Source organism: Passer domesticus, chromosome 1 (genome assembly GCF_036417665.1).
Source record: "Passer domesticus isolate bPasDom1 chromosome 1, bPasDom1.hap1, whole genome shotgun sequence".
NCBI lineage: Eukaryota > Metazoa > Chordata > Aves > Passeriformes > Passeridae > Passer > Passer domesticus.
Window position 1 is genome coordinate 52,184,025 of NC_087474.1, and position 26,030 is coordinate 52,210,054.

General features: G+C 39.8%; 1 long non-coding RNA gene across 10 annotated transcripts in view; it reads right to left on the minus strand.

The window, feature by feature from the left end:
* Positions 1–26,030, minus strand: part of LOC135300542 (uncharacterized) — a 197,586-nt gene continuing 171,556 nt past the window's right edge. For 8 of the 10 annotated variants that reach the window (XR_010362378.1, XR_010362362.1, XR_010362360.1 and 5 more), the window contains 4 exons: positions 17,663–17,788; positions 12,389–12,489; positions 2,567–2,690; positions 1–662 (listed from right to left, as the gene is read on the minus strand). This is a non-coding gene — a long non-coding RNA (uncharacterized LOC135300542). Of the gene's footprint in view, positions 663–2,566; positions 2,691–8,584; positions 10,959–12,388; positions 12,490–17,662; positions 17,789–26,030 lie in introns of those variants that run through there. The other 2 variants (XR_010362357.1, XR_010362359.1) reach the window with 2 other exon arrangements.

The window sequence follows — 26,030 nt, forward strand, 5'->3', positions numbered from 1 at the left end:
GGCATTGCACAGCTGTTGTGGCAACTCAAATGAGTGCAAAGATGGCTAATGCACACGTGGTGTGTCTTGTGCTGCAGTTCCACCTCATCACTTCCCCAAGAATCATGGGAACATCAACTGCTATTTTCCCCTTTTCAAGCACTGTAAATGAGTTTCTCTTTGTCTGCTTTTTCTAACAGGTCATGTGGTCCAATAAATATGAAAGAAATGATGCAGGATCATTTCTGCTGGCTGGCCCAACTCTCACTCAGTGAGCTTGCGCAAAATGACTGTGTGTGAAAAGAAGAGACAGAGTGGTAAAGGAGCTGCTTTCATGGTGCATCGTGCTCAGCTGTCTGTGGTTACATCATGACTCCCCTCTAACTCCTCGTGTGTGCAGCTGAAGGCCCAGTCTTACGCTAGTTCAGTGGGGTTACCCTTGTTCTGGATCGTGGCATGGACAGTTGTAGAGGAGGTAGGTGGGTATCATGTGCTGTCAGCCTGTGGGCTGCCTTTCCAGTCCCTCCACCATGATGTTGCAGCACATTCTTCTGTTGACTTCTACTTGATGGCCAGATAGCAATTGCAAAGGCAACAGATCAGCTGGAACAATCGGCAATGTCTTTCTGCACAGAGGATAACATTTGAAAAGCCAATTTTTCTTCATGTTTCATCAAAGCAGCCTATAGGAAAATTAAATCCCAAACTTTGATTATAATCCAGATCATCAGTCTTTTTAAGCCTGCAAAGTTGAAAGTAGATACCTCTTATATTTACAACATATTTTCTTTATTTAGTTGTGGCCAAAAAAAGTAAAGCAATAGCATACTGTCCTTTTCAAATTTACATTGGCCCATACAAACAACTCCAAAGACAATTTCCCTAATCTGCAACTGCCTTCCAGGCCTGGACTTAACCACACTGTTTTCCATGTTGACAAGACAAAAACATCTCTAACAACTGTAGAAGCCTATTCCTGTGAACGTCAAGGCCATATAAATTCCTGGGTCCTGAGTGCTGCCTACACATCAGATGTTCTCCAGCCACAGCCAGGCAGGACACTAGAAGAGGGCCATGGAATTAATTTCTTGCTGTTTTTTTCATCCCTGACCTCTGCTGCTTCCCATCTTCCCTACCCTGCTTCCCATCTTCCCTACTCTGTTAACCTTCCCTTATTTTCCTTCCTGTCCTTCCAAATGCAGGATTGCCTGCTAGGGGCAGTATCAATTAATGCAGATATTTGCATATACACACTAAACCAAGCTGGAAGCTCTTCTTTTAGAAGACCATTTGCCCCTTGTCTCCAGCCACCTATTTTCAGGAAAGGCTGATGAGTAGTGATGCAAAATGAATTGTCAGGAAGTAAGTTCTGACAGAGAGAAAGAGAGAAAAGGCAGCACAGCTCAAAATCTCTGGTTCTTTTTTATCTGCAAAAAATATTTCTCTCTGTGTGCTTCTTTTCCAAGAACAGCACTACTATCACAGCCTGCCTTCTGCTCAATGCTCTCTCCCTATCTTGTTACCTCCTCATGTTCTTCACTGCTTCTCTCCTTTGTTTTCTCTTTTAGTCCTTGTGCTTTTGCTTCCTCCAGCTCCATTTAATTTAGAGCAGCCGAGGCTTGCACAGCATGGGTACAGTGAGATTAACCAGGTTTGGAAAGTTTGCCTTTGCTGTGCACACATGCTCTGTTTTCTTCCCTCCACTCCCAATGTAGAAAAATATGTCCAAAACTGCTGTGAAGTTGCTCAGTGAAGAGCTGGCACAAAGCTTCCTAGCCAGAGCAGTGCCATGCCTTTGTCTTGCACAGAAACCCACACACAGCTTACAACAAACAGAATGCCAACTGTTAATAAGAATAAAAAAATGCCTCCCCACACAACATGCTGGCACTTTAGTTTTAAAAAAAAGGGAGAAATTAAAAAAGATATCACACAAATCACCAGTCTTTCATTGCTTAATGTAGATGCATTGTACCCAAAACTCATTTCACTTCATTTGGTGTGAAGCTGTGGTAAGTCCATTAAAGCTGAAGGAGTTGCATCTGCCTAGAACTGGTGCAAGCCAGATCACAATCCGATCCGCTACATCTATTGCTATAATATCATCACCTTCCATATGGTGCTGCAACTAGTCCGTATGCTGAACTGAATGCTGCCTAAAATCTGTTCATCCCAAAAATTGCATCCATCTTAGGCTGTCTTATATCAAGAGAAGCATTTCTCTGCATCCCACAAAGACATGGATACTGTCATAAGGCTTCTGAAGAGTTACAGTGTGATAACAAAGGATTCACCACCCATTTCCACCTACTTCTGAACGTAGATGCTCAGACCAGGCTCACTGGAAAAGACTAGAGCTGAATTTCCTGAGTAATGTGGCCTTTGTCCTTTATAAGCTGTACACTGCAAATATGGTCCTTCATTTTGCTAACTCACTTCTCACTTTCTCAAGGATGTATGTGAAGCTTAACCCTTTGAAGTAAAAGGTTTCCAGCTTCTTCCTCTTATCTATTACAAATAGTCAGTGTGTGGACATTTAACAGCAATAACTAATTAACAACAGCAATATCTAATTACTTAGAATTACCTGTGCCAGTATCCAATCTATTTTTTCATCCTTCACTTCCTTTGGATAAGTACTCCCATTCCTTTATAGAAAATAAATTTCTTCCAATCTGAGATTCTTCAAACCTGATATTAAGCTTACATCCCTGAAAGGAGAGTGTTTGAAACAGGAATTTTTTAATGACCAACATGCAAATGTATTTATTTTGCCAATAATATTGTCATACCCGACCTTCAGTTTAAATGTCTGCTCTAATGAGCAGAGGGATTTGCTTTGTTTTTCTTGCACTTTTTGCCTTACTGAAATGTCCTCCTATGTATTGTAATCAAGTTCCCCACTTTTGAAATATCAGATATAAATTGCCAGTGATCAATACCATCCAGCGGAGCACAAACACTCACTGTCTGTATTAACTCCTGCTTTTTCCTTAGGGGTAAACTGAACCTCCCCCAAACTATGCATCAAAATGAATGGCTTTAAATAGCAGTCATCTGTGGTATTAATCAAGTTTCTTCTTAAAACCATCCCAGATGTGCCACTCAACCAGCTTATACTGGTTTCAGTAAGAACACCCACTGTTATTATTGTACCAACAGATTTTGCAACTTCCTTAATTTCTTTTAACGCATGAAGGTCTCAAGCTGAGATCTTTTGCAGCAATGAGGGTGTGCTAACAGCAGAGGGTTGCATAAATCTGTGCAGTCTTTCCAGCAGACCATGAAGGCTGTAGGTACAGTGTGGATGAGGGCAGGGTTACTTGAAATAGCTTCCAAGCCCTGTAATGTAGCTGATCATTTTCTTTAGCTTGGTAGCTACTGCAAAGCAGGAGATGTAAACTTGGCCTTACACAGCTGCATAGGCACATGAACACAGATTGTATGAGCCCAACTGCACTTGCCCAAGCCCTTTTTATCCATAATTAAAGGGACAGGGAGTGTGTCAGGAAACTTGCTAGAAAAGGCAGGGATCCACTGACACTCTGCACCAAAGCAGCGAGGAAAAATGGTGTTTGGCAGAAGATGAGGATCCTATAACAGAGCTCTCCGTCTGGGATGCTTGGGACATTCTGAGAACTTTTCCTTCCACCATCCTCAGGCAGTGGGAAATTACTACCTCTTGTGTAAGTGGAGAGGAAAAGAACTAGGCAGTCTCTGTTTCAGTAGGCAGGTAGGTGGGTCCTGCTGCCAGGTATGTCTGTTCTGGCAATTCTTTGGGCACGTGCTGTGTATGTATAGTCCAAGGAACACTACAGCAGTACTCCCCTCTGTTATAGCCCCCACAGCCGTCTTCTGGATTCTTTGATCAGAGCAGTCCCCAAACTGCTCTCTGTAAGGTGACCCACTGCTCTCTGGATGCAAAAGTTCTTTCATGTATTATCTATCGTACATTCTTGATCTGGTCTTTTATTGGCTTTGTCACACTTTAAAATTTGAGATTAACACAAAATCAAAATGGTAAAAGCAAAGTCTAAGGAAGGCCTTGTGAAATGACACTCAAGATAGCTGAAAGTCTTTGTACTGCTGGAGTTTTTCAGTCACATCCCTAATACAAATATCAAACAGCTCTACGACTTTGCAGAAATCCAATAAGAGTTTCTTTATGCAATGGAAACATTTTTGTAAAGACTTATATTTTATTTGGGAATTGGCTATCTGTTACAACCAGAAATTCAAGTCAAAGCAATGGAGTAATATTTCAAAAATGATGAGAGCAAAACAAATAATCACATGAATGGTATTATTTTGCAAAGCATGTGATCCTCAGTAATTTGTGGTTTTTGGTCTCTGGTGCTAAAACTGTGCTGTGTCTTTAATCAAGCTAATTATGCAAAACTCTCTGAAGGTCACAAAAGGTTCAGGCAGAGGCTTTTTGATGCTGAAATGGAGAGCAAACAGCCACAGTACATTGTTCTGATTAGAAATTAAACACTGCTTTCTTCAGACTATGACTGTGTTTGAAATTCCACTGTGAAATACCGACATTTATACCTTACATACCCTCAGATTGCTTTGCACAGTGCAAAAAATCAAATTACCCTTTCCCTCCCTTTAATGTCGATATGGAAACGAGCTCTCTCTTTCCATCACCGTGTTCTCTAAAAACATTACATTATACTTACAACATTTATTTATTTTTGGCAGCCAGCCAGAGAGAAAAAAAATAATCCTCTTTCAAAAATACCCCTCCCTGTGAATTGGATTATGTTGTAATCCGTTCTGGATCTACCCCAGGCCTGCTTGCCTTCTGGGATAAAATGACAACGTTTTGGATGGTCTGCAGGCTGAGTGTAGGGAGTGGACCACCAGGAGACTATGATACAGCCCAGGTTTCTCTCACACTCCTTAATTTTATGGTCACAAGGAAAAAACCTGTGCACAGAGTCGGCTTTGTCCATCTGTGAAACACGCTCACCTGGGTCGCTGCTGCTCGTGAGGTCATGGCACGGGGCAGTGTGGGGTGGTTTGCAATGCTGACGCCAGCCCTGCCTTGTCACAACTGGTGTGGGGTGGGCATGGAGTGATCTGGGAGCATTTCTACCCCACCAGCACCCCTCAGGGCTGCCAGCCAGGGTGTAAGCTATTGGCACCATGCCTCACTGTGATGGCGTAGCTCCCAGGATTCCTGCAAAGCTTTCCTGTGGCCCTTTCCCTGCAGGGACACCGCTTGTGCTGTTTGGTTGCCATTTTACTTTGCTTTTTCCCTGCAAACTGCTACTCTCCTTTATTTTCTTCTTCCTGAGTGGTCTCTGGGGCCACTCCATCTGACTTTGTGGTGAGTTGGGGATCGCTGGTGTTCTGGAAACCTGATCGCCACATCTCTGGCTGCAGTGTAGGGACCAGGGCTCTCTTCCACTTAAATTGAGGGCAGCTTGATGACAAACTGAAGGGACTTCAGAGCGGGGGAAAAAATGAGCCAGGGCTTAGATGTGGGCTGAAGGAAAATAAAGGGAATGGGCTTTGCACATATCTTGGCTGAATGATATCTAATTGGGCTATGATAATTCCCCATAAGTCTTAGGAGGATATAAACACTTAAGAGGCAAAGGGATTGATTAGGACCAGAGAAGGGAGTATAAGTGGAATTAATGAGATGAAATGGAGAGCAGGAAGATTTATGCTTTAGAGTAACATTTCCTATTAATGAGATCTACTGCAGTGTGGGGTAGGATTCCAAGGAGAAGCTATGAAAACCCTATTGCTTAAGTTATTTCAGAGAAGACTGGACAAAACACTCAAGAACACTGTAGGGAGCAATTCCACAGTGACAGGGAATGGAAAAGAGGATCTAATAGTACCTCTTTCCATTTTAATTTATATCATGACCTTATACTAGAGAGCATTTTTTTTAACTGCCAACCAGTCATCAGTAAAAGAAACATGCTAGGTGTCCTTCTGGCATTCCACAACAGCCCCGTTTTTCCCTACTTCGCAAGACTTGTCTATTGCACATATACACTACAGACCTGATGATATATAGAAGAAATGTCATCCTCCAGTCATTCAGTTTTGCTGAGTTACTGCCGGGTCTCTGAACAGTGGTTATCTTGTGTGCTGTATGAGCTAAAACATGGCAGCACAGCACAGTCAGATGATTCAGTATTAGTTTCCTGGCTTTGAAAAATTGAAAAGTCAAATCTTCAGTATCATTTTAAAACAATTTTTTTTTCCTATTACCTTTTCTTCACATACTCAGGCAACTGTGTAGAACAACATCTGGAAAATCTTTGCAAGTGGAGTCTTATTAGGAGAAAGGCAGTACCGGGCATTATTCAGTAAAAAGAGGAGATGGGAGATGGATATTTTTTTGATTGCTTTACATCATATGTAAATGTCCCAGGTAAGTGACACATTCATTTCAATAAGGGAGGGCAATAAATATTCCCTGAATGTTGAACCTAATAATTTGAGTTGGGAAGTGACAGCACAGATTGCCTGGAGAGGTAGAGGGTAGCAGTTGAGTCAGCTGCTAGAAGTAATGTAGACAAAGCCCATTTGGCTTTAGATGAGGAGAGATTAGATGCCTGCTCAAGCTTCCTTTTCAGCCATATTTTTTTTTTTACAGTATTTTCCATCAGCCTCTCCACAAAGTTTCCAGGCATCTGTCTGCCAAAATACGTGCAGATGCATATAGGTCAGCTAAAATAAACATCGGTAGACTCTAAGGTCAAAATAGATTGTTGAGTTTATCTTTTCCAGTGTTTCTGAACATTTTCCAAACCATAATCTCATATGACTACAGTGCAGAATAACAGGCCTTTTCCCCACTTGACTGTAAAGAAAGGGCAGCTGAACTCAGGATTGAAGTGAAGGCTGTAGTTCAGCTGCTGACCAGGACCATACACACCAGCTCCTAGTGCAGACAGGAGCACAGCAGCATGGCTTGAGTGTGCAAACAGAGAAATGAACAGACAGGACACAAGGCATGCACAGAGAGGGACCCAAGGTCTGCTGTCCGCCACATTCCCTATGAATTGCTGGTAGGAGGTGACTGATTTTCACAGACTCATATGAATGTATACTAAAACTGTTCAGAGACTCATGCTAGCAATACCACAGCTAATGTTGACTTCATTAAAGCTCTCTGGTCAATAAAAGCAATTGTGAGTTGTCTAGTGGTTGGGCTGGAAAACAGGAAAGGATTTGATTCAGTTCTAGCTGTGCTACTGACTCATGATTTACCCTTCAAGTAAGTCATTTGACCTTTTCGTAGTTCAGTTAATCTGGCTGAAAAATTGTGCAGGAAGAGGGAAAAGGACTGTTCTTACTGAAAACCACAGACAGAAACTGAGATGAGTTTTATTAGGGAAAAAAAGTAAGACACAATATCAGAATGAGAGTCAGGATCAGAACCTCCCTGGCCTTTTCCACTCAGGACGTCTGGTAGTATCATCATTATCACAGCAAAAAATAATTTACTTCAAGTATTATTTCTAGCTTAGAAACCAAAAGGAAATATTCAGTGCCTGTGCCAGGTACACTCAGCTCCTGAATAGATTGAAGAACTATCTGAATGGATTTAATAAAGTTTAACTTTTCTACATGGATCACATTAAAAGAGTATAAATAACCAGAGCAAAAACTGGAACAGAGATGGATTTATATTACTAATATTTTTAAAATTTTTTTCTGATGGGAAAATGGAAAAAAGTAGGGGACTTAAAAATACCTTTTTTTTCCTTGTGTTATGCTTTCTGTCAGAGTTTGTACTATAGAGACCTAAAGAACGTTTTTTGGCAAAATACCAAGCTAAATACAAAGTGGTGTAAGTTCCTAATAATGGAAAGAAAGTTGTGGTGGGAAAGTGTCTAGAGCAGATTTTGTAGACAGAAGGTCCCTGAATTGGCTGCAGAAACAATTCCTTTTTCAGAATGTCTTCCTCATTTTGAAAATATAAATAGCTCTAATTAAAAGCCCCAATCTTTTTCTTTTAACATGAGTAGGAAGTGGAATTGTAAAAGATTGATTTTGGCCAGTATTGCTATAAAGTGGTGAAAACAATAATGACCTGTAAGGGAAACTGAAATTCAGTGGGGGCTGAATTTGTGGTTCTGGGTATCTTGAAAATACCTCTGGTTTTGTGAGAAACCTCTACTAGACCTATGAAATCAGAGCCCTTCAGGATTTCAGGAACATTTGAACTAGAGGGAAAGGACCTGACTGACAAACAACTCATGTTGAGAATAGCAATCCAAATATACAGCACCACGATGTACCTCTGTGCATGGGGTCTTAGGGGGATAATTGAATCAAAACCCACAAGCGCTCCATAATGAGGGAATCATATGCAAAATGCCAAAGGTGACCGGGGCCGTTGGATTCAGGCACTGTGAATTTTCAGTGGAAACTGAGTCTACTTCAAGTTTGATATCAGGTGACATATTGATGGTAGAAATATCACTAGAAGTGTGACTTTAGTATTGCAGCTTCCACATTCCTGACTTGGCAGTCATTTATCAAGTGGCCTAAAAGAGACCTGCCTTATGAAGAAATAGTTATGTATTTTCACAGATCCAAACTTTTTATGTAGGTCTTCTGAACTTCTTTTTAGAAATCTCAGGAAGTATTTTGCTCTTTCTTGTCTAGGTACAACAATTATCAGAGCTTTTACGTTAATAAGACCCAGTAACTATGACAGCATTACACAATAGGCGTCATTAGTGGGGAGAAGCTGGAACATGGAGATGGATTTTATCCGTCAGAAGTTTTATTGCTGTAAAATGTGATACAGATAGGAATATTTTTATGAGTCCCAGGGATACCAATGCTCCATCAGCATCATGAAAAGAAAAGAAGACTCTCAATTTTATTTTCAATTAGTTGGTAAAACATGACCAAGAAGCTCTTTGTGGGCTCCTGTGTATTAATCACCATCACTGAACTGCTATGTTAAAAGACACCAAGGACATAACGGACAATAGAGGTCTGGCAAGATTTCAGAGTAAACAAATCTGAACTGAAACCTTAGACTTCTTTGAACTCAGACCTGACCTTCTCCTAAGCTGCATTTACATCCAGAAATTATTCTCTTGGCTCATACACAGAAGGTCAAAGCTGTACTTCTAGATGTGGAACACTGTGAACTCTGATGCTCTGAAATAGCGATACACATCTGTATCACCTGGGAAGTTAAAATATTTTCTTGTAGAATTTGATAGTTGTCAGCATTGTAGGCATGTCTCATCTGTGAGAGCTCTGAATAGTTTCAGAAGTTTTGCTTTCAATCTGTGCAGACACTTAATTTTTAAAATTCCCCTCTGTTACTTCTTGTGTGTAGGAGACAATAATTTCCCAAATGGCTATTTTCTTCTCAGATGATGCAGTCTGGAGGGAATATTGTCTCTTTCTCACATACTTTTACTTTGTTAATAAATAATTTCATACATTCAGGTCATAAAGATATAGTAACTTCAAGGAGTTAACAATTTGCTCATAAAGCACAAGCGAAACCTGACCACAGCAGAGGAAAAATATTCCTGCAGTAACCCCAAGATTTCTTATTTATTTCAAGCTCACATTTACAGCAATATTGCATAAATTACCTTACATTGCAACAAACAAAAGCAACAGAGCCAAGTCCAAATGAGAGATGCAACAAACAACTTTTTGCCATGTGTTGAGCTGGTCAAATGCAAGCCAGCTGCATGCTAGAAGCAATGGATGCATGGCAATTATGTGTGAACTAAGTATGCCCTCAATTCTTCAGGCCAAACCAACTTTAAAATTCAGACATTTTATTTTTTCTTCCTTCTTTCTTTTCAGGCAGGCAAGGGTTTAATAAACAGTTGAAACTGTGACACAAAATAAGTTTATACCATCGTTCCAACCTTAGTAAAAACCCCTCTGCTTCAACTCAAATGTCACTGTCCTGGGCTACAAGTTATTATTCTGATTTCTATATAATCAGAGACTGCCATTTTGTCATAAATTGCATCAACAAAAAAGTACCCAACGTTTAAAATTGTGCCTCATCTCTGCTTCCAAAATTTAAAGTATATTTTACCATCCCACTATTCTCAGTCTTTCCTCAAATTGGAGATACATTCCTAAAATATATCAAATATATCACCTTAGCAAAAAAAAAAAAGCAATCAGATTAAATCCTGATATTGGACAGAAGTGATTTTCTGCATGAACTTGAGCACAAGGCATGGTTTGAATAGAAAGGGGAGATTCCTGGTTTTCTACACAACGTGGTAACTACACTTGGAAGGTCCCAAGAAATTTGGGAAGTTGCGTTGCTTCTAGTCACAATATAACTACAGTGGTATTTTTAGTCACTCGTTTATTTGTCCAAAATCCCCTTAAAGAATAAATACTAAAAAACACTACTGGACCTCCACAGGTAAAGAAAGAAGAGACAATTTCTAGTAAGAATTTTCTTTAAGAAGATTTTCCTCAAACAGCTGTTCAGCTGGCACATCCAACTGGCAGAATGATACAGCATAAGCTGTTGGTACTGATGTAGGTTAGTCTCACTTATGAATAATCTCAGATCGGTGCCAGTAAAAGATTTATCACACCGTGCTATGTCTTTTTCCCCTTCCAATCTGACCAAACACAGTGAAATCAAATCTAATCAGTAAATAACTTTAACCTCAGTAGGGTTTATCATTAGTTTGTGGTTTCTCATTTCCCACAACTCCATCACTGCATAAAACTTCCCTTTTTACAGACGGTTCACTGTTTACATGATAAACATACTCCCTGCATTACTCTTCTGGACTTGAATAGCTCAAGCATGAGAGCTTCAGTACATCCCACTTCTTTACCAGCCCCTTGAAATCTCCTTGATGACAGTACTTGGTGACCGCAACAGGCAGTGAGCACTAATACTGCAGTACAGAGAATTTCCCCCCACCAATGAAGCATAGCATTCAGTTTCTCCAGCTGTTCTTCTCATTCCTGGAAACCTGCTGGAAAAAGCCATTGTGGAAGTAAATGACTATCTTGGCACAGAGGTATCACCCACATCTCAGAAGAACTGACAAAAGAGGATGGGTCTCTTGCCCTGAGACTGACATCACTGGGATAGAAAAATGCTTTAAAGTGTGTGTGTGTTATCTGGAATCTCACCAAAGGGAAGGACATTCCTCTGAGGGTTTAACTGGGATAACTGACTCCCTTCGAGCTGCTGGCATAGAGGGTGTGCCTGCAAAAAAAAGGCTTCATTCCATTGCTCACCCTTGCCTTGCTGTCTCTGATTTCCTGTGCCATTCTGGATACAAAAAGTGATAATTTGCCTCTGATAGGCACAACCCTTCTCCGAGTGGCAGCCTGCGCCCCAAAGCACAGCAAGGAACCCAATCTACTTATTTTTCCTACTGGCACATGGATGTCAGCCAGAGTCAACAGAGGGTGGTCACTTCTGTCTCTTTTTCTTTCCTTAACTAGGTACAACATTTCAGGCAATAGTTTCAGAAATCAGACTTCAACATTTACCTGCTGTAAGATATATCACTTTGGCGATTTTGTTAGCAGTGGAAATGTACACTCCACCAAGTCGGTTTTTCACTGATGACTTGCTAAAGATAAGCGCTACTGAGGTATGTATGAGCACCAGGAATGGCTCTATCCCATCAGTCCTGCCTATCCAATAAACCTCATCAGATCATAGGTCTTTTAGTAATGTCCTTCCAAATTTGCTTCTGGGAATCAACTGACAAGAGCCACGAGGAAAATATCAACAACTACCAGCAACTTTGATTATACTTGTCATTTTACTCCAGCACAGGATTTGCTGTCTACAGAATCAGGGGGTTTATACTGTATACACAAATTACCAAGTTAATTTTTATGTTCCTCCCAATTAATTAACTAAACAGTAAGAGCCAGGACCCAGTCTCAGATCCAGGGACACCATCTGTCACAACCTGGCTCAGTCCCATTTTGTAAGGTCACCAGTCTGCTGTGAGTGGGCTCAATCCATGGGGTCCCACCTGCTTCAAACCCAGACATTTCTGAGTCAAATGCCCTCTTCTTGCATTCCCTGGGGCCCCAGAGCTCCTACAATTCCTTTCCAGGGAGGTGAAACCCTGCAGAACAGCCAGTCCCACCCTGTGCTGCCCCAGGCTCATGCACACTTCTTGGAAACTGATCTGGGGCTTCAGGGGAGCATTTCCACACTTCCAGTAGAACCTCCCCACCAGGGCAACATGATGTGAAAGCAGGGATCAAAGTTAAAGTAGAAGAATGTCTGCACCACAGACGTGGTACTCTCAAAAGGATTTAAAAATCATAGACTTCTGAAAAAGGGCAAAGTCCTGGCTTAGTTGCCCTTTCTTGTCAGTGTGAGGGCTGGGATGAGCCCATCCTTGTTTTCTATACACTCTCACACAAGACTTACCTGTGTTCAGCTGCTGTTGGCTGCAGTGTCCCAGCCAGGAGCCCTTGGCCTTTTTGTCTCCACTCTTCTAAGTTAAAATAGTCCCTTGCAAAGGCCAGTACCTAGAATATGATCAGCACACTTAGCCCCAGTTTTACATCATGATGACTTCTTACAGCTACTGACGAGAAAGTCCACCAAGGATACTTCTGGGGCAGAGGCAACCCAGTGAGCTGCTAACACCATGTTTAGATGTGTGTCCAGGAAGACACAAAATAAAGTCATTATACCTGACCAAATGCACAGTGCTGTAGGAGAAGGATTGCTGTGAGGCACTGCCAGGAGGAGCAGTATCATAGAGCAGGGGGTCACTGAATATAAGGATCCCTCTTCCAAGCTGTACCACAATGTGCTCAAAACCCAGTGATTAAAGATCGACAGGACAGAGCCCCAGGATTACACAGCTGAAAGGAAGATCTCACTTTGATTTGTCTATATTTAGAGTCACGGGTTACAAATACAAGGGAATGCCTACAGATAAATGTATTTTCTGGATTGCACTCAGAGTACTTATTATTTTGTAAGATCAGCATGCAGATCTTCATGCTGGTTTTGACATCATCTGAATTTTTGTATTTATTTCTGAAACCAGTTAACTGCCTGGAAGTGTTCTAGGCAAAAAACAATAAAATTATCAAGAGACTTGAAAGAATGTTCTGTGATGAGAAATTAAAAGCAAGTGTCTCACCTACCTAGAGAAAAATATATTCTTTAGAGAAAAGCAATTGCCTGTCTTTTAAGCTGTGCTGAATTTAAACATACATCTGAAATACACATATTACATAAATGAGAATAATGGACATTATGAATACTGCACAATAAAAACTGCATTTTAATGAGTTTTTTACTGTATCAAGAAAAATGCACAGCCTTAATGTGTAATCACCTCAACAGTAACTATAGATGTACACATATGTGTAATGGCATATGTGCATGTACGTATTTTTAGTAACAGATTTGAAAAGTGATAATACTAAATATGAAAAGGGACATTTAAGATGAATCAAGGAATAGCCAGAAATAGTGGAGAAAAACCTTTCTCAAAGTTAAGAAAAGAATCATACTTTTAATGTGTGTTAAATTGACAGATTTCACAGAATATTCTGAGTTGGAAGTGACTCACAAGGTTCATTGAATTCAACTCTTAAAGTGAGTGCCAAATATGGGGACTGAACCCATGACCTCGGTGTTAATGTGAAATTAAAGATGGAGGATACAAATATAGCTAGAGAAGCTGTATATTGTTCTGCCTGCCTTTACATAAAAGCAAATAAAGGTATAAAACAGATTAAAAGTAATTAGGGACTGTAGGTGCGTCCACTTTGGAATGTCAAGTTTTACCCACTGTAACAGTACCTAGAATGCTGAAAGTAACTTTCTTAGCATTAAAAATAGGCCCTTTTCAGTGTCTCAAGTTCAGCACCCCAAGGGCACAGTTGGAAAAGTTAGATGAAGGACCAGATGTGTGAATTATCTAATTTCCATTGATATAAATGACAGTAAAGTGCCTAAAGAAGGAATGATGTGCCTCTTTGCTACATCCTAGTGTTTTAATGGATTCAACAGAGACTTAAAACTCGCGCCAAAGAGCTTACAGAAATTTTCAATCAAAATCTCCAACAGCCAATGAATATATAAAAGCCTCTATTGTCATTCAGCATGACACTCATTTTTACATCACTATAACACTTTTACACTTTCCAAAGGTGGGTTAAGTTATACATTTCTCTCATCTGCTATTTAGGGAAGAGCTGTGTGTGCAGTCTCATGTTCTAATTTAGGCAAGGTTTGGGAGTATGCTGTCAGTCACAATATGGTGGGGGAAAGAGCTGAAGAGAAAATGTCCACGTGGATAATTTCTTGATTTAGACAGAATTTGCTTTCATGGCCAGAATGAACTTGAATGAAAAAACAGACTATTCTTCAGCAGCCCACCATGGATTTGTATATATGACTTGTTGGGAATTTCCCCTCTGCTGTCAGTCCAGAGGGCACTTGGACCACTTCTTTCTATACTCAAGCATACCAATTTTTTGCATTGCCTTCAAGGATATAAGAAAAAAAATCCCATGGATTTTGAATGCTGAAATGAAGCAGAAACATATTGCTGCTGGCTGCAATGCAAGTACACAGAGATGGCCCAAACAAAGTGCAAGCCATACTTTTTTTCCTTTGTGACCTTACAATTTGAGAAACCTGAACAGTCTTGCAGGTCATTAGTTTGGCAATCTCTCTGTTTCAACAACAGAAGCAGAGGGATATGTGACTCATTTCCCAACCACAACTACCTCTGACAGTTGAAGACAAATTACTGACCAATTTCTGGGCCAGCAAGATGCTTGTCTCTAAACTCTGATAGGCCAGGCTTCTAGAGAAAAGATGAAGCCACTTCAATCCTTGCACCACTCATGCCCTTTTCCTTCAAGATTTCCCATCACAAAGTAAGGTGCAACAAATATCCAATTCTAAATTTATCAGCAATCAATAATTTTCTAACATCTAGGGGGGGGGAAATGGAAAGCCTTTTATGTATACAAACAGCCATTGCATTTGAATTTCCTCTTCTTTTTTCTTTCTTTTTTTCCAAGGCAGAAGCATGTTTCTTATTTATTTGAAAACATCCTGTTCAGATTTAAGATTTTCTGTGGTTAGTTGCTGTTCATTATTATCTGTTCTCAAACCAGTCAGGATGGGAACCATTTCTGATGGGCAATCAACAGGGAAAATAAAACAAATGAGGAGAGAAGAGGTATGGGGAATCCTTGCATGGTGTGGTTGATGTTATGATCTGCAGTTGAAATGGGATAGGATATGGATGGTCTACCAGCACTTTTGAGAAAGTCAGCTAAATAGCAGGACGTCTGCTGGGCAAATACATCCATGTGTCTTTTTCTGGACTGTTACTCATTACTGCACAGTTTAAAATGTGTGCATCATGAAATAATCTGGGTAAGCTTATGGTCCAGCTGTTATAGATGATGTGCCTTGTGCCTTTCCTTGAATCAATCAAGGTTTTTAATCATACATACATCATAACAGCCATTATTTTACTCCTTCTTTGGAAAGTATTTTTACATGTATATTTCAAGTGATCTTCAACATTTAATTTAGCAAAATGTTCTTAATCCAACATCTAATGTTATTTTCTTAAAATTTGCAAAAAGTTCTTTGTAAATACTACCTAGAAACCTTTCCCAAGTTAGTGGAACCAACAGGATATGCAGAATAGTCTGGTTTCTTCTTCAGTAATGGTCACTTTTTGGTCTTCAGCATATGTAGAGCCTCTTTAGCTTGGCAAGGCTCACTGTGCATTGTAGAGCATTACTGAAGAAGAATGCTGAAGGAGTTACATTGCATCACCTTTCAGTTTTTGTACATATAAATCAACCCTAGGTCATAAAACATAACCTGTAATAACAATCACAAATATTTAATAAATTTCTAACTAGTTTTAAAACCTGTTCAAATACTTTGTACCACCCACAAAAACATTTGTAATAAATTGCAAAGCAATAAAAATCACATAACACATAATTACTGGCAATACTGTAATATTGTATATCCCCTTTTTTTTTTTTTTTTTTTTTTTTTTTTTTTTTTTTTTTCCGGAGAAGGAACCTGGTAAAGAGAGGAAGAGACTTGGTTAAAGAAAAAAGGAAACTTTTCAATTGTATTTCCTGAGCTAATCATAATTTGAATTTTTAAATAATAAATTTCAGGCAGTGCTAAATACAGACAAGGGCTTTTTCAAACAGCTCATCAGATCACTTCTGAATGAGTCATTACTGATCAGTTGTAGTCTCTTAAAAGAGGATTTACAGTAAAAGAACCAAAACTTATTTCCACAGAAGTTAGTGGCAAACTCCCATTGACTTCAAGAGGATTAACCTGGCAGAATTTCTAGAGCCAGGGATGGAAACTTTAGGAAAAGTAGTAGGGTTTTTTCCTAATAAATCTGCAAGGATTCTTTAAATTCTATTTCCATAGCTTTCGGCACATTTTATCATTCTCCTAGTTTTCACACAGGAATGAGGCATAAATGTGTAAATGGTGTAAATAGACACAAACACTAAATGCATGTTTACACTTGCTCTAATGTAAGTTCCTGCTTTCTTATCTATTGCTCGTGGTGAATTTATAAGAGTTTTGTGTTAGTTTGTTTTAAAAGTTTATTGGCCACAGCAAAGCTATTCTGTTGTGATTCAAAAACAGAACAGGAAGCAAGGAAAAGACCAGCAAGAGAACAGAGTACCTGCTTTCAGGTGAAAATACCAGTTTTTGTGCTTAAAGAATGAGCTGATTGGAATGCAATGTTTGCAAAGCACCGGAAGTGACTTAGAAGCATGAATCTTTGTTGGGTTTTCTTTGCTGTTTTTGTGATGAAAATCCAGCAAGCCTAATTTCCACTGAAAGTTACAGGAACTTAGGAACTCACACATCTCTTGGAAGAAGACTCAAAGTCTCCTGAACACTTACATGTGAAGATTTATACATTTGAAGTAAATTACCTATTCATTCAACTTTAAAAAAAAAAAAATTCAACTATGAGCTTTACTTATGATTCTCATTAATTCCTTGTCAAAACCAGATTTATTTTTTAATAAATTCCCTGATTATTATTAGTTACCAAGCACACTACAAAGTACTAATTTTTTTTCTAGACTCTCAATCAATCTGATAAAAGGGGTGATGCAAAGCATTGTAAGGATTTATGCATGCTCTGGTAGAGATGGTGCCTTTGGAACTGGATACAATGGAATGGGAGCTGCAAGACAGGGCTCATTGCTTCTGGAAATGTTCTCACTGTCTCTAACCTGGCATCTTTTCTGTCCAGGGTTTTCTGGAATTTAAGCAAACCAGAGTAAATCATGCTTAATTTTGTAAGCATATATAAGGTGCTTTATGTATCTATATATATAGACAGATATAAAAAAAATTATCACAAAAACTGGCCTATACACACACACCCACACACACACACACACACCCCTACCCACAAATTTAGGATGTTTCTAAAGTATTGTCTTGCAAGGTCTTTTTGCTGGGCTGGTTCTCTTATAAATGGGATCTGAGAAGGAGCTGCTGGTACTGTGAGGAGTGGGTAAAAATGATTTGCAGGCCTAGTCTTGCATATGCTTCTTGGCTCTGAATTCACAAATGGCATTCAGCCCTTGGGGTGTGGTGATATTACCGAGTGGAACAGAAAAAGGCACAAAGTAAGACCAGGTACTAAACCTTGTCATGAATGTCCTTGTCCCTGGCAGATAATCCAAGTATCTCTGTGGCTCCCAGAAAGACTTCCATTTGCTTTGGAGAGTAAACTGACAGCTCATTTGAAGGGAACCAAACTCTCTTTACTCCCTAAAAATAGGATTAAAAAGAATTCAGAATGTGGAACTTTGCAGTTTTCTACTCCTTCTGTTTCCCAATTGGGTATTTTTGTCTTTAAAGTAATGCTTTGAAAAATGCAGTAAAAAAAAGTAAGGCATACAATTAGAAAAACATTTATTTCAATACTGCTGAAATGCTTTTCCTGTCTCTAATTTAAAGTCCTGCAGGTGAAAAATGCAAGAAAAACAATTTGGGGCATTTCCACAGGCAGTCACAAGATCAAGTAAGACAAATTGTGGATGAAGTGAGGAACTACATGTGCCAACTGCTGCAGCTGAGTTTGAAAGTTACATTCTTCCACCAAGTACTTTTCCCATTGTTAACATGTGTATCAAGGCTTTTGGGGGTGATATGCATGCACTGCACACAGACAGTCACGGGATGAAGCAGAGCCACTCACATCATAAATTAGCCTCAGTGTTAATCACACAAACCTGGTATGCAAAGAAATTATAAGTATTGGCCTCAGCATAAGGGTTACATTCATCTTCTAACAATAAACATTATATGCTTACATGGGACATTACTTATAGATCATTCTGGGATTACCAATGAGCAAGCAGCGGGTTGACAGTGTAGTGAAACAAAGAAAAAACCCTCTGCTGAATGGTATTAATAAAAACATGGAACTAAATTTTTAACAGACTGAGACAGAGGAAGCAAACTGGAATTTAGTGTACACTTGAGATGCAAGATTAATGCTCCCAGAGCAAAAACATTGAGTCCAAATGTCTAAGCTAGTGAAGGCATATTTAGACACCTAAACCAAAATGGCCAGATCTGCTGTGTCACTGAGCACCTGCTCTTCCCAGTGAAATCAGTGGGTTTAATGATACAGCTCTAGTAGCACAGGTTTGAAATTTGTGGATATGAAATGGAATAAAAAATGGGGAGAGCAAAACCTGCGTCAGCAGATGCACAAGTGTTTGCCATAATAGTGTCCTGCAGATGTTACAGAGACAAAAGCCATTTTCCACGATAGATGATATATTCAATATATATGTATATATACAATTAAAGTAATGGGAAACAAAATGAGAAATGAGGTCATGCTCGTCTGCTCTTTTGAAGATGTTTTTTCCATAGAAAGAAGCAGCTGAATGCAACTGTCGTTTAGTTACATCAAAACAACATAACATATGCGAGTGAGGGAATCCTGGCACATTAATTGGCAGGGTAGCTGGTAATGTGCTGTGTGCTGGACACTGTTGCCTGTCTTTCTCTCCACCTCCCACCTTCCCCCCCCACTGTACTTTTCACTTCTTAATAGGAAAAGTGAACTCAAGAGAAGGCTTCCAGAACACAAATAAGAATGGTTCCTCGGATGGTAGATAGGTGGGATGTATGCAATAGATTTTATACCACTGGGCACGGGAAGATGAGCAAGTCACTGCAGAGTAAGCCAGTATGTTGCACTGACAGCACACAAGCTGCACTGTAATAATAATCCTTATGCACCCTGCAGGACACTGCAATAAATGCAAAATGCTTCACCTCTCAAAGGACTTGGATGCCTAAACACATTCTATCTTCAGGGGTCTAACCTACAACAAAATCCATGGGAATCTGGCACGAGTGCTTTTGTAAACATTACTAGCTGTCCACCTGCAACTTTCTGTACATGAATTCCTTAGAAAAACCTGCCCTTGGAACGCAGGAAGGTAATGAACCATTTTCATACTTGTTTCATTTGATGCATGTAGCGCATGTAGGCCATTAGGAGAACTATTAACTTGCTTGCCACCGTGGGAATTTCTGGTCCTTATGGCCTCTGCTGCTGGGGGAAAAGCAGGCAGCTCCTGGGGCAGGTGAAAAGGATCAGCATCCTATTGCATTTGGCAATATGGCTCTTCTACATCCACCTGCATTAAGTCTTCCTGCCAAACTATGAGCCCTATTTTTCTCCTGGTCCAGTTACATCTCCCAGAGTGCAGGTGGATGGTTAATATAGTAGACTGGAATTTTCTCAAGTTCAGCCCTGAAATCAATATGCTCCAGTTGTACCTAAAGGGGCCAGATTTTCCAAGTTGAGCAACTCCGACTGAGGTCAGGGGACTGCAAGTCCGTCCAACAGAAACTTTGGGATGTGAATCTCTGAGAGAAATTCATGGGTTCAACCCTCCTCCTTTTGCAGTAGGACCACTGCTATGGGAACTGGGGATCCCTGGTTCTCTGTGGAATCTATCAGCTCTTTGCTGTTTCTTCTGGCTCTTTTTCCCATACAACAGCACTGGTGCTTGCCTTTAAGCCCTCCCTTTTCAGTAGCGGGGAATACCTGATGAAACTACGGACACACCAGCACAGATGAGATGACTGGCCCACATAGTTTTCAGGTAGTATCTAAGGGAACTCCCATAAACAAAATTACAGACTTTTGGGTCCTTGTTGAGGAATGACAAATCAGGGGAGCAGTTGGCACAGGAGGATTCAGAAGTCTGAAATCAGTGTATTTCCTACTGCAAATAGAGTTTGCCATAATATTGTGCCTCACCCAGCTCTGACATTGCCCTCTCAGATTAGCACCCTGTGCCATGTAATATTAATATAATAAAATAGTGAAAGTTACATTTCATAGATATTAAAACAAGTAACACTTACAATTTCCAGTCTGACACAGAACCATCGGACATTGAAAGATGTGACTATTCATTATTTTATATTTTTGGAGCATGATTAAATTTGTATTGGCTATTATGCATTTAAACTCTTAATTTAATTCATTATTTACAGCTCCAGTTTAAACCTTTGGATTAAACATGTAGAAACAACAAAAAATGGATGTTGAGAAGGTAGTAAACCCACTAAAAAAATCAGCTTTGCACTGAGGATCCTTTAATTTCTCTTTTAAAAATATGAAGTAAGCTTGTACTGTATTACATGTACCAAAAAAGATGATGCAAAGTACTGCATAGATTATTTAAGCTTGACCCTTACTGCTAAATGCACCTGTGGTCACAAAATGCTTCATTTAATTTGATGGTTTCAGAAACCTAAGTACAAGGAGATAGTAGCTGGTTAAGGACATTGTAGCCTTTCTAGTTACCAGAGGAATTTTCTCTCTAAGCATTTGGCACAGATAAGGAAAAAACACTCCTGTCTCCCATCTCTTAAGCCTGCACTTTAGCCACACATCCACTCCCTCCCTATCTATGTGAAAGCTGGAAGACCACAGTGTCTGGCAAAATATTTAATGATAATAATACTAAAACATTTCCCACTGACTGAAGGAACTACAGAAGTAACATATAGTGTGTGTAGGACTCTGTCCAGGAATAATAAACTATAGATTTCATTCTGATGGTGAAAAAGAGCTCAGATAGCAGTGAAACAAATACATTTATCCTTATAAGACTGAAAGATAGCTGTGCTGGGCCAAATATTAAGTGATAATTACTAAGGATAAGCAAACCCTGTGGAGCCAGAGGTTTTGTAAGCAGCTCAGGCTTTTACTGTGTTTTGGAGTTAGAGTTTTATAAAATCCTAGGCTTAGGGCAAAAAATTTGGAGAGGGTTGGGAAACTCATAACTTTCCTTTTTCTGTTCCTACTCCACTGCTTCTGTTGGAATAACAGTAATGGTCACGTAGGTCCAACAAGGAGAGTGAAAATACGGGTGTTCACCTCCAGCCTCAAAATCATGGGCACCTTGCAGGACACTGAGGCCTCTTGAACACCCAAGCAGATCAGAGGGAGTGCCCTTCCCTCAACTGAAAGTGGAGAATAACCAGAAAACCTCAAGCCTCTCAGGTTTTTCATCCATTCTGATAGTTGGTGTTTCTTTCTCAAGGTCTCTCTCACCTTCTGCAAGTGGCTTATTACCTAGGAATCTTTTTTATTCTTTTAGAAAAAAGAAAGAAATTATAAAGAAATGAAACAAAAATCTAGATGTCATGTCTTCTGAAACGATCTGTCCTGAGTCATATCTTCTTCACTCAAGAGATTTGCAATGATGTACCACAAATCTGCATAAAATTATGATGCTACCTATAAGTACACCAGACAAACAGTCTCTGAGCCCTTGCTTGGCTTTCTGAGCCCCACACAGACAAAGAAAAAAACAAGAGCAGAAGTGCAGAAGTTGTGTTGGCAGCAGCAGCAGCAGCTGGGAGCAGGGAGTTACTGCTGTATGGAGATATCCAGCTGTCTAAGCAGACAGATCCACCATGCCAGCTGCTTTGCCCTCATCCACTGTTATGTAGCTTCACCTCTCCTCATTTGAGGCCACACCTGCAAACCTCACTGCTGTTACTGCAGCTTCATTGCATGACCTGGCAAGACCTTAACTGAGGGGAGAAATGGTGAGTAGAGCTATTGCAAAAATGCATATTTTTAAGAGGTAATTTGGACAGCTGCAAAAAATAAGTCATGTAAATCATCACATGGGGAGATACACAAGCCTTTATCCTTCCAAAATCTCTTGTCTCCATTTGCTGTGGGAAAAAAAAAAGCAGCTTAGTTCTGCAAGTGGTTGCTTTTTTGTTTGTCTGCTCAGAGAAAAAAAAATGAAAGAAACCCAGGCTTGCTGTGCTACATAGACAACTTTGCCACTCAGTCTGAAATTCAGCCACAGCAAAAACACAAAGGCAAGGTGTCAAAAGACAGAAAGGTATATATATCACCATAAAAAAATGCAGATTGGCTTTGCTCTGAAGCAACCAAGTCCCTATTTTTGAAGGAGACTGCTTTCTCAAAGAGCCTAACAAGAAAGTCTCATACTACTGGCATGGCCAGAAACACTTTGCTCAGAGCTGCAGCTGAATATTTTGGCATTTGTACTCCTTTCAGCTGTAAACATCCTCCATTACACTGCATGCAGTTTATATTCCTGGGCAGTGGCAGGAATATATTCCTGGGCAGTGGCAGTGGCACAGTGGCAGCAGCAACAGCAGCCAGGACTTGGGCATAACACTTTTACTCCACTTCCCATATTTTCACTGGCCTTGCTCTGCTCCACCACCCAAAAATGAAATTACTAGGAATTAGTGACTACTGAAAACAGACCTCTCAAAGCAGATGAATGTAGCAACTTTCTTGTTATGGAGAGGACAATCTGCCATTAATTCTTCCATTCAGAAATGAAGGAACATGAAGACTATGCTTTATATCCATAGAAGAATTGGTTTCTGAGAGAACGAGAAGAATAGGAGAGCTTTGCAAAATTTGTAGGGTGCAATTGTAAGAAGTGGGATCCACTGATAATATGGCATTTTATCCCTCTTTATAACTCATCCAGAGAGAAGAGTGTTTGGCCACTGCTAGGAATTCATATATTTTTAATTCAGGACTTCCTTCTCTTCACAGCAGCCCAAATTGGCATTTTGCCTCCTTTAAAGGGAAAACAAATCTAATCCTTTTGGAGCTCTGTTCCGCATTTCAAAAGTGTGTGAGTGGGTTTGAAATGAAACAAAATATGTCCACCTCTTCTTAGTAATGCCACATTACTGGAGCTGATTGAAGGAAGGAGTGATTGGAGGGTACATTACATGAACTCTGCACAGACTGCATGAAACAAACTTCTCTCTGTAAAAAAAAATGCAGTCCAGGGACCAGTGAATTGAGCATAGTCTCCTGAAACACTAGGCCAAGTACCTCACTATATTATTGCTGTTTTCTAAGGAACTGAAAGATGCATTTATCAGAGAGCGTATGTTGGAGTCTGCCAGTCTGAATTTTACTTGAATTTTTGCAAATTGGGTGTAGTGATGTTTGAATCAATGATCTCATGTCAGCAGAAAAGAAATACCAGTCTGAACTAGATTCTAGAACTCTTTTTTTTTTTTTTTCCCTTTTCCCCTTGCACTTCCCCACTGTTGTGGGCTGAATGAGAGAACTTAGATAAATGGTATCTTGTCACTGAAAAAAAATAGCTGAAAATGGCTTCTGCTGAGCTGGATTAACCATGGGAAAATAACCATGAAAACCAAATAACAATCAGGGAATTTGGAAGCAAAATTCGCCTATCTGAGGTCTTAACATAATCAGAAAAAGAAAAAGAAAAATCAAAAATCATACCAATAATTGTGTAAATTGCTTCAATCTTCCTTTAGTGATGCAGCAATGGAGTGTGAGCTAGAGAAGAAAGTCTGGAGGAGGCACCAGTCTGTTTGTATTATGTAGTCATAGCTGAGTTGACTTGCAGCATCTGTGAACAGGCTTCTCCTAATAAAGAGCCTCTCTAATACAAGGATAATGAAATCTTGTAATTTTATTATCTAGGATAGAAGTGATGGGGGGGGGTGATGCTCACACTGGAGAAAGGTGCATGTTTTAGAAGAGCACAAGGCAGCATTTCTCAAGAGAAGCAGTATGACTCACTCTACAGGAAAGCTGGACTTCTAGACAAATAGAATTGCATAATCATTAAAGTAATTCAAAGGAAAAATGGATCCAGAATACTGAAATTACTGTAAGGATTAATAAGACAAAGATTTGTCTCTTTCCCACATCCTATGCTTTGGCTGGGAAATAGAGGAATAATAGTTGTCATGATTTGAGGCAGAAGGATACTGTGGATAGGTATTGGGTTTGGGATGAAGGCTGGGAAAGTATTTTACCTGGAATTAAGAAGAGTGTAAGTTAAGGTATGTGAGTTACACAATGGAGAGTTCTGGTATCCACATGTAACTCTGGAGATAAAAAAGATTCTTTAATCAGAAACAGCCTTATTGGTGAGACATGTGATTTCAGTTTGCAGAAGAAAATATCAAGAGAATCATCTTCAACCCTGGGGAAATGCATGCACATGTCAATAGCACAGGAGCTGTCCAAGGGAAAAAATCAGAGCAGTGACAGCCATTAGTGTGCAGAACAAGTAGATAGATCCAAGATAAAGAAGCCAATGACTCAGGACATAGCCAGACTGAAAATCATGGCTCGGCATACATACTGTGGGAAGAATATGAAAGGCAGAAATTAACATTCTCAGCCACTGAATACAAGTGCAGGGTGTAGCAAATCTTTCCCAGCATACAAACAGCTGAGAAGGAAGAACAGCTTTCAGCAGATGAAGAAATTGTAAGGGCACTGGAAGTGGTGGGATTTAAAGAAAGATCAGGAAAACTAGCATTAAGGTTGGTGACAGTATTAGGATTTGTAAGAGAGCTCAGTTTCATTGCCAGATCTTACAAGACTCACAGAGCTATTGGAAAGCTTCAGAGATAATGGGTGGAAAAGCTACAGTACAGTTTCAGGAGAGTGTTAAAGATGTGAGAAGTAGAGATGCAAAAGAGTGTCATTATTGCTACATCCTTCAAGACTTGCAGGAACAGAGCAAGGAAGGGTGAAAGGTGAAGATTATTTCTGAGGCCCTTTAGTTTTGGCTACAGCTACAGTTATCAGCTTAAACTTCAAAATGACAGTGTCTGAGAAGCTGTGCTCAATCCTTTATTGCATGTCTTTCATTGAAAAGTGAATTGTAGTTAGTGGCCCAGGTTGAAGGGACACATTAAACTCAGGATTAGGATCTGGGACTGGCCAGTTTGATTTGTTCCTTGACTCAGCTTGGTAAGGAAATTGATTTGATATGACTAGTGAAAGAAAGCAGCTTGCAACTATGGCTGAATCTTTGGCTGTTTCAGATCAGTGATCACAGCTGACAAAGATGTGTAGAGCTTGGATTTAGGAACATGAATTGTCCTTAGAAGATTAAACCAACATTCTTCATGGCTCTGCAAATGGTCATAGGAAGATGCCTAGAGAATAACACAGAGTAAGCCTAAGAACATTCAGCCATGAATTTAATTTTCATGGTCTCACCTCATCTTGAGCACATGTAAACAGTATCCACAGGTAATCCAGCACAGGATTATGTGCTTTAGTAATCCAATGTGAAAAGAGCCAATTCCCTTGGTATTCTGAAACATATCTCTTTCTGATATCATTTGATTACCCTAGGTTTGTGTTGAACGAGACAGTGAACAAATTATCATTACTGATCCTTTCCATTCTGGCAAAGATTTTATAAATCCTTATCATACTGTCCCTATAATTTCTCCTTTCCAGAGCAAAAATGCCTAATTTACTTATGACTGGGCCTTGTATGGCCCAGTTCTTTTACATTTTTATTCATAAGCCAATACTCAGTATCAAATTGGGTAATAGCTCTTTAGCTTTCCAAAAAGAAAGGAAGAGTTAGGTTGAGTCTGCTTTAGAATAAGAGCATAATGTGTTATTGCAGCCTCTAGGCACCCTCATGCCACCCTGAGACTTGAGGTA